This window comes from Narcine bancroftii, chromosome 4 (assembly GCF_036971445.1).
Source record: "Narcine bancroftii isolate sNarBan1 chromosome 4, sNarBan1.hap1, whole genome shotgun sequence".
Taxonomy (NCBI): domain Eukaryota; kingdom Metazoa; phylum Chordata; class Chondrichthyes; order Torpediniformes; family Narcinidae; genus Narcine; species Narcine bancroftii.
In genome coordinates, this window is record NC_091472.1 from 166,342,642 (window position 1) to 166,351,745 (window position 9,104).

Consider the following 9,104-nt stretch of genomic DNA (forward strand, 5'->3'; position numbering starts at 1 on the left):
GGGGAATCAGAGGCAGGGAATCAGAATCAGAAGCGGGGAATTAGAGGCCGGGAATCAGAGGCCGGGAATCAGATGCTGGGAATAAGAGGCCGGGAATCAGAGGTGGGGAATCAGAGTCCGGGAATCAGAGATGGGGATTCAGAGGCGGGGAATGAGATATGGAGAATCAGAGGCGGGGAATCAGAGGCGGGGAAACAGAGGTGGGGAATCAGATATGGGGAATCAGAGGTGGCGAATCACAGGCGGTGAATCAGAGATGGGGAAAGAGAGGCGGGGAATCAGAGGCGGGGAAACAGAGGTGGGGAATCACATATGGGGAATCAGAGGCGGGGAAACAGAGGCAGGGAATCAGATATGGGGAATCAGAGGCGGGGAATCAGAGGTGGGGAACCATAGGCAGGGAATCGGATGTGCGGAATCAGAGATGGGGAATCAGAGGCCGGGAATCAGAGGTGGTGAATCAGAGATGGGGAATCAGAGGCGGTGAATCAGAGGCAGGGAATCAGATGCGGGGAATCAGAGGTGGGCAATCAGAGGCGGGGAATCAGATATGGGGAATCAGAGGCGGGGAATCAGAGGCGGGGAAACAGAGGCGGGGAATCAGATATGGGGAATCAGAGGTGGGGCATCAGAGGTTGTGAATCACAGATGGGGAATCAGAGGCGGGGAATCAGAGGCAGGGAATCAGACGCGGGGAATCAGAGGCGGGGATTCAGAGCTGGGGAATCAGAGGCGGGGAATCAGAGTTTGGGAATCAGAGGCGGGGAATCAGATATGGGGAATCAGAGGCAGGGAATCAGAGGCGGGAAAACGGAGGCGGGGAATCAGATATGGGGAATCAGAGGTGGGGAATCAGGTGCAGGGAATCAGTGGCAGGGAATCAGACGCGGGGATTCAGAGGCGGGGAATCAGAGACGGGCAAACAGAGGCGGGGAATTAGATATGGGGAATCAGAGGTGGGGAATCAGAGGTGGTGAATCAGAGATGGGGAATCACAGGCGGGGAATCAGAGGCAGGGAATAGAACGCGGGGAATCAGAGGCAGGGTATCAGAGCTGGGGAATCAGAGGCTGGGAATCAGATATGGGGAAACAGAGGCGGGGAATCAAAGGCGGGGAAACAGAGGCGGGGAATCAGACATGGGGAATCGGATGCGGGGAATCAGAGGTGGGGAATCAGAGCTGGGGAATCAGAGGCGGGGAATCAGAGTTGGGGCATCAGAGCTGGGGAATTAGATATGGGGAAACAGAGGCGGGGAATCAGAGGCGGGGAAACAGAGGCGGGGAATCAGATATGGGGAATCAGAGGTGGGGAATCAGAGGCAGGGAATCAGATGTGCGGAATCAGAGATGGGGAATCAAAGGCGGTGAATCAGAGATGGGGAAACAGAGGCGGGGAATCAGAGGCGGGTAAACAGAGGTGGGGAATCACATATGGGGAATCAGAGGCGGGGAAACAGAGGCAGGGAATCCGATATGGGGAATCAAGGCGGGGAATCAGAGGTGGGGAATCATAGGCAGGGAATCGATTGTGCGAAATCAGAGATGGGAATCAGAGGCCGGGAATCAGAGGTGGTGAATCAGAGATGGGGAATCAGAGGCGGTGAATCAGAGGTGCACAATCAGAGGCGGGGAATCAGATATGGGGAATCAGAGGCGGGGAATCAGAGGCGGGGAAACAGAGGCGGGGAATCAGATATGGGGAATCAGAGGTGGGGCATCAGAGGTTGTGAATCACAGATGGGGAATCAGAGGCGGGGAATCAGTGGCAGGGAATCAGACGCGGGGAATCTGAGGCGGGGAATCAGAGGCAGGAAATCAGACACGGGGATTCAGAGGCTGGGAATCAGACGGGGGGATCAAAGGCGGGGAATCAGAGCTGGTGAATCAGAGGCAGGGAATCAGAGTTGGGGATTCAGAGGAGGGGAATCAGATATGGGGAAACAGAGGCGGGGAATCAGAGGCGGGCAAACAGAGGCGGTGAATTAGATATGGGGAATCAGAGGTGGGGAATCAGAGGTGGTGAATCAGAGATGGGGAATCACAGGAGGGGAATCAGAGGCAGGGAATAGAACGCGGGGAATCAGAGGCAGGGAATCAGAGCTGGGGAATCAGAGGCGGGGAATCAGATATGGGGAAACAGAGGCGGGGAATCAGAGGCGGGGAAACAGAGGCGGGGAATCAGACATGGGGAATCGGATGCGGGGAATCAGAGGTGGGGAATCAGAGCTGGGGAATCAGAGGCGGGGAATCAGAGTTGGGGCATCAGAGGTGGGGAATTAGATATGGGGAAACAGAGGCGGGGAATCAGAACGGGGAAACAGAGGCGTGGAATCAGATATGGGGAATCAGAGGTGGGGAATCAGAGGCAGGGAATCAGATGTGCGGAATCAGAGATGGGGAATCAGAGGCAGGGAATCAGAATCAGAAGCGGGGAATTAGAGGCCGGGAATCAGAGGCCAGGAATCAGATGCTGGGAATAAGAGGCCGGGAATCAGAGGTGGGGAATCAGAGTCCGGGAATCAGAGATGGGGATTCAGAGGCGGGGAATGAGATATGGAGAATCAGAGGCGGGGAATCAGAGGCGGGGAAACAGAGGTGGGGAATCAGATATGGGGAATCAGAGGTGGCGAATCACAGGCGGTGAATCAGAGATGGGGAAACAGAGGCGGGGAATCAGAGGCGGGGAAACAGAGGTGGGGAATCACATATGGGGAATCAGAGGCGGGGAAACAGAGGCAGGGAATCAGATATGGGGAATCAGAGGCGGGGAATCAGAGGTGGGGAACCATAGGCAGGGAATCGGATGTGCGGAATCAGAGATGGGGAATCAGAGGCCGGGAATCAGAGGTGGTGAAAAAGAGATGGGGAATCAGAGGCGGTGAATCAGAGGCAGGGAATCAGACGCGGGGAATCAGAGGTGGGCAATCAGAGGCGGGGAATCAGATATGGGGAATCAGAGTCGGGGAATCAGAGGCGGGGAAACAGAGGCGGGGTATCAGATATGGGGAATCAGAGGTGGGGCATCAGAGGTTGTGAATCACAGATGGGGAATCAGAGGCGGGGAATCAGAGGCAGGGAATCAGACGCGGGGAATCAGAGGCGGGGATTCAGAGCTGGGGAATCAGAGGCGGGGAATCAGAGTTGGGGAATCAGAGGCGGGGAATCAGATATGGGGAATCAGAGGCAGGGAATCAGAGGCGGGAAAACGGAGGCGGGGAATCAGATATGGGGAATCAGAGGTGGGGAATCAGGCGCAGGGAATCAGTGGCAGGGAATCAGACGCGGGGATTCAGAGGCGGGGAATCAGAGGCGGGCAAACAGAGGCGGGGAATTAGATATGGGGAATCAGAGGTGGGGAATCAGAGGTGGTGAATCAGAGATGGGGAATCACAGGCGGGGAATCAGAGGCAGGGAATAGAACGCGGGGAATCAGAGGCAGGGAATCAGAGCTGGGGAATCAGAGGCGGGGAATCAGATATGGGGAAACAGAGGCGGGGAATCAGAGGCGGGGAAACAGAGGCGGGGAATCAGACATGGGGAATCGGATGCGGGGAATCAGAGGTGGGGAATCAGAGCTGGGGAATCAGAGGCGGGGAATCAGAGTTGGGGCATCAGAGCTGGGGTATTAGATATGGGGAAACAGAGGCGGGGAATCAGAGGCAGGGAAACAGAGGCGGGGAATCAGATATGGGGAATCAGAGGTGGGGAATCAGAGGCAGGGAATCAGATGTGCGGAATCAGAGATGGGGAATCAAAGGCGGTGAATCAGAGATGGGGAAACAGAGGCGGGGAATCAGAGGCGGGTAAACAGAGGTGGGGAATCACATATGGGGAATCAGAGGCGGGGAAACAGAGGCAGGGAATCCGATATGGGGAATCAGAGGCGGGGAATCAGAGGTGGGGAATCATAGGCAGGGAATCGGATGTGCGGAATCAGAGATGGGAATCAGAGGCGGTGAATCTGAGGTGCACAATCAGAGGCGGGGAATCAGATATGGGGAATCAGAGGCCGGGAATCAGAGGCGGGGAAACAGAGGCGGGGAATCAGATATGGGGAATCAGAGGTGGGGCATCAGAGGTTGTGAATCACAGATGGGGAATCAGAGGCGGGGAATAAGAGGCAGGGAATCAGACGCGGGGAATCAGAGCCAGGGATTCAGAGCTGGGGAATCAGAGGCGGGGAATCAGAGGCAGGGAATCAGATGCTGGGAATAAGAGGCCGGGAATCAGAGGTGGGGAATCAGAGTCCGGGAATCAGAGATGGGGATTCAGAGGCGGGGAATGAGATATGGAGAATCAGAGGCGGGGAATCAGAGGCGGGGAAACAGAGGTGGGGAATCAGATATGGGGAATCAGAGGTGGCGAATCACAGGCGGTGAATCAGAGATGGGGAAACAGAGGCGGGGAATCAGAGGCGGGGAAACAGAGGTGGGGAATCACATATGGGGAATCAGAGGCGGGGAAACAGAGGCAGGGAATCAGATATGGGGAATCAGAGGCGGGGAATCAGAGGTGGGGAACCATAGGCAGGGAATCGGATGTGCGGAATCAGAGATGGGGAATCAGAGGCCGGGAATCAGAGGTGGTGAAAAAGAGATGGGGAATCAGAGGCAGTGAATCAGAGGCAGGGAATCAGACGCGGGGAATCAGAGGTGGGCAATCAGAGGCGGGGAATCAGATATGGGGAATCAGAGGCGGGGAATCAGAGGCGGGGAAACAGAGGCGGGGTATCAGATATGGGGAATCAGAGGTGGGGCATCAGAGGTTGTGAATCACAGATGGGGAATCAGAGGCGGGGAATCAGAGGCAGGGAATCAGATGCGGGGAATCAGAGGCGGGGATTCAGAGCTGGGGAATCAGAGGCGGGGAATCAGAGTTGGGGAATCAGAGGCGGGGAATCAGATATGGGGAATCAGAGGCAGGGAATCAGAGGCGGGAAAACGGAGGCGGGGAATCAGATATGGGGAATCAGAGGTGGGGAATCAGGCGCAGGGAATCAGTGGCAGGGAATCAGACGCGGGGATTCAGAGGCGGGGAATCAGAGGCGGGCAAACAGAGGCGGGGAATTAGATATGGGGAATCAGAGGTGGGGAATCAGAGGTGGTGAATCAGAGATGGGGAATCACAGGCGGGGAATCAGAGGCAGGGAATAGAACGCGGGGAATCAGAGGCAGGGAATCAGAGCTGGGGAATCAGAGGCGGGGAATCAGATATGGGGAAAGAGAGGCGGGGAATCAGAGGCGGGGAAACAGAGGCGGGGAATCAGACATGGGGAATCGGATGCGGGGAATCAGAGGTGGGGAATCAGAGCTGGGGAATCAGAGGCGGGGAATCAGAGTTGGGGCATCAGAGCTGGGGTATTAGATATGGGGAAACAGAGGCGGGGAATCAGAGGCAGGGAAACAGAGGCGGGGAATCAGATATGGGGAATCAGAGGTGGGGAATCAGAGGCAGGGAATCAGATGTGCGGAATCAGAGATGGGGAATCAAAGGCGGTGAATCAGAGATGGGGAAACAGAGGCGGGGAATCAGAGGCGGGTAAACAGAGGTGGGGAATCACATATGGGGAATCAGAGGCGGGGAAACAGAGGCAGGGAATCCGATATGGGGAATCAGAGGCGGGGAATCAGAGGTGGGGAATCATAGGCAGGGAATCGGATGTGCGGAATCAGAGATGGGAATCAGAGGCGGTGAATCTGAGGTGCACAATCAGAGGCGGGGAATCAGATATGGGGAATCAGAGGCCGGGAATCAGAGGCGGGGAAACAGAGGCGGGGAATCAGATATGGGGAATCAGAGGTGGGGCATCAGAGGTTGTGAATCACAGATGGGGAATCAGAGGCGGGGAATAAGAGGCAGGGAATCAGACGCGGGGAATCAGAGCCAGGGATTCAGAGCTGGGGAATCAGAGGCGGGGAATCAGAGTTGGGGAATCAGAGGCGGGGAATCAGATATGGGGAATCAGAGGCAGGGAATCAGAGGCGGGAAAACAGAGGCGGGGAATCAGATATGGGGAATCAGAGGTGGGGAATCAGGGGCAGGGAATCAGTGGCAGGGAATCAGACGCGGGGAATCAGAGGCGGGGAATCAGAGGCAGGGAATCAGACACGGGGAATCAGAGGCGGGGAATCAGAGATGGGGAATCAGAGGCGGGGAATCAGAGGCAGGGAATCGGATGCCGGGAATCAGAGGCGGGAAATCAGAGCTGGGGAATCAGAGGCGGGGAATCAGAGTTGGGGAATCAGAGGCGGTGAAGCAGATATGGGGAAATAGAGGCGGGGAATCAGATATGGGGAATCAGAGGCAGGGAATCAGATATGGGGAATCAGAGGCTGGGAATCAGAGGGGGGGGAAACAGAGGCGGGGAATAATATATGGGGAATCAGAGGTGGGGAATCAGGGGCGGGGAATCAGTGGCAGGGAATCAGAGGCGGGGAATCAGAGGCGGGGAATCAGAGGCGGGGAATCAGAGGCATGGAATCAGACACGGGGAATCAGAGGTGGGGAATCAGAGATGGGGAATCAGAGGCGGGGAATCAGAGGCAGGGAATCAGACGCGGGGAATCAGAGGCGGGGAATAAGAGCTGGGGAATCAGAGGTGGGGAATCAGAGTCGGGGAATCAGAGGCAGGGAATCGGATGTGCGGAATCAGAAATGGGGAATCAGAGGTGGGGAATCAGAGGCGGTGAATCAGAGATGGGGAATCAGAGGCGGGGAATCAGAGGCAGGAAATCAGACACGGGGATTCAGAGGCTGGGAATCAGACGGGGGGAATCTAAGGCGGGGAATCAGAGCTGGTGAATCAGAGGCAGGGAATCAGAGTTGGGGATTCAGAGGCGGGGAATCAGATATGGGGAAACAGTGGCGGGGAATCAGATATGGGGAATCAGAGGCTGGGAATCAGAGCGGGGGAAACAGAGGCGGGGAATAAGATATGGGGAATCAGAGGTGGGGAATCAGTGGTGGGGAATCAGTGGCAGGGAATCAGAGGCGGGGAATCAGAGGCGGGCATTCAGAGGCAGGGAATCAGACACGGGGAATCAGAGGTGGGGAATCAGAGATGGGGAATCAGAGGCGGGGAATCAGAGGCAGGGAATCAGAGGCGGGCAAACAGAGGCGGGGAATTAGATATGGGGAATCAGAGGTGGGGAATCAGAGGTGGTGAATCAGAGATGGGGAATCACAGGCGGGGAATCAGAGGCAGGGAATGGAACGCGGGGAATCAGAGGCAGGGAATCAGAGCTGGAGAATCAGAGGCTGGGGAATCAGATATGGGGAAATAGTGGCGGGGAATCAGATATGGGGAATGAGAGGTGTGGAATCAGAGGTTGGGAATCAGATGCAGGGAATCAGAGGCGGGGAAACAGAGGCGGGGAATCAGACATGGGGAATCGGATGCAGGGAATCAGAGCTGGGGAATCAGAGCTGGGGAATCAGAGGCGGGGAATCAGAGTTGGGGCATCAGAGGTGGGGAATTAGATATGGGGAAACAGAGGCGGGGAATCAGAGGCGGGGAAACAGAGGTGGGGAATCAGATATGGGGAATCAGAGGTGGGGAATCAGAGGCAGGGAATCAGATGTGCGGAATCAGAGATGGGGAATCAGAGGCAGGGAATCAGAATCAGAAGCGGGGAATCAGAGGCCGGGAATCAGAGGCCGGGAATCAAATGCTGGGAATAAGAGGCCGGGAATCAGAGGTGGGGAATCAGAGGCGGGGAAACAGAGGCGGGGAATCAGATATGGGGAATCAGAGGTGGGGAATCAGAGGTTGTAAATCAGAGATGGGGAATCAAGGCGGGGAATCAGAGATAGGGAATCAGACGCGGGGAATCAGAGGCGGGGATTCAGAGCTGGGGAATCATAGGCGGGGAATCAGAGTTGGGGAATCAGAGGCAGGGAATCAGATATGGGGAACCAGAGGCGGGGAATCAGAGGCGGGGAAACAGAGGCGGGGAATCAGATATGGGGAATCAGAAGTGGGGAATCAGGGGCAGGGAATCAGTGGCAGGGAATCAGAGGCGGGGAATCAGAGGCGGGGAATCAGAGGCAGGGAATCAGACACGGGGAATCAGAGGCGGGGAATCAGAGATGGGGAATCAGAGGCGGGGAATCAGAGGCAGGGAATCGGACGCCGGGAATCAGAGGCGGGGAATCAGAGCTGGGGAATCAGAGGCGGGGAATCAGAGTTGGGGAATCAGAGGCGGGGAATCAGATATGGGGAAATAGAGGCGGGGAATCAGATATGGGGAATGAGAGGTGTGGAATCAGAGGTTGGGAATCAGATGCAGGGAATCAGAGGCGGGGAAACAGAGGCGGGGAATCAGATATGGGGAATCAGAGGTGGCGAATCAAAGGCGGTGAAACAGAGATGGGGAATCAGGGCAGGGAATCAGAGGCAGGGAATCAGAGCTGGGGAAACAGAGGTGGGGAATCAGAGCTGGGGAAACAGAGGCGGGGAATCAGATATGGGGAATCAGAGGTGGGGAATCAGGGGCGGGGAATCAGTGGCAGGGAATCAGAGCTGGGGAATCAGAGGTGGGGAATCAGAGCTGGGGAAACAGAGGCGGGGAATCAGATATGGGGAATCAGAGGTGGGGAATTAGAGGTTGCGAATCAGAGGCAGGGAATCAGAGGCGGGGAATCAGAGGCGGGGAATCAGAGGCAGGGAATCGGATGTGCGGAATCAGAGATGGGGAATCAGTGGTGGGGATTCAGAGGTGGTGAATCAGAGAAGGGGAATCAGAGGCAGGGAATCAGACGCAGGGAATCAGAGGCGGGGAATCATAGCTGGCGAATTAGAGGAGGGGAATCAAAGTTGGGGAATCAGAGGCGGGGAATCAGATATGGGGAAACAGAGGCGGGGAATCAGAGGCGGGGAAACAGAGGCGGGGAATCATAGGCGGGGAATCAGAGGCAGGGAATCGGATGCCGGAAATCAGAGGCGGGAAATCAGAGCTGGGGAATCAAAGGCGGGGAATCAGAGTTGGGGAATCAGAGGCGGCGAAGCAGATATGGGGAAAATGAGGCGGGGAATCAGATATGGGGAATCAGAGGCGGGGAATCAGAGTTGGGGCATCAGAGGTAGGGAATTAGATATGGGGAA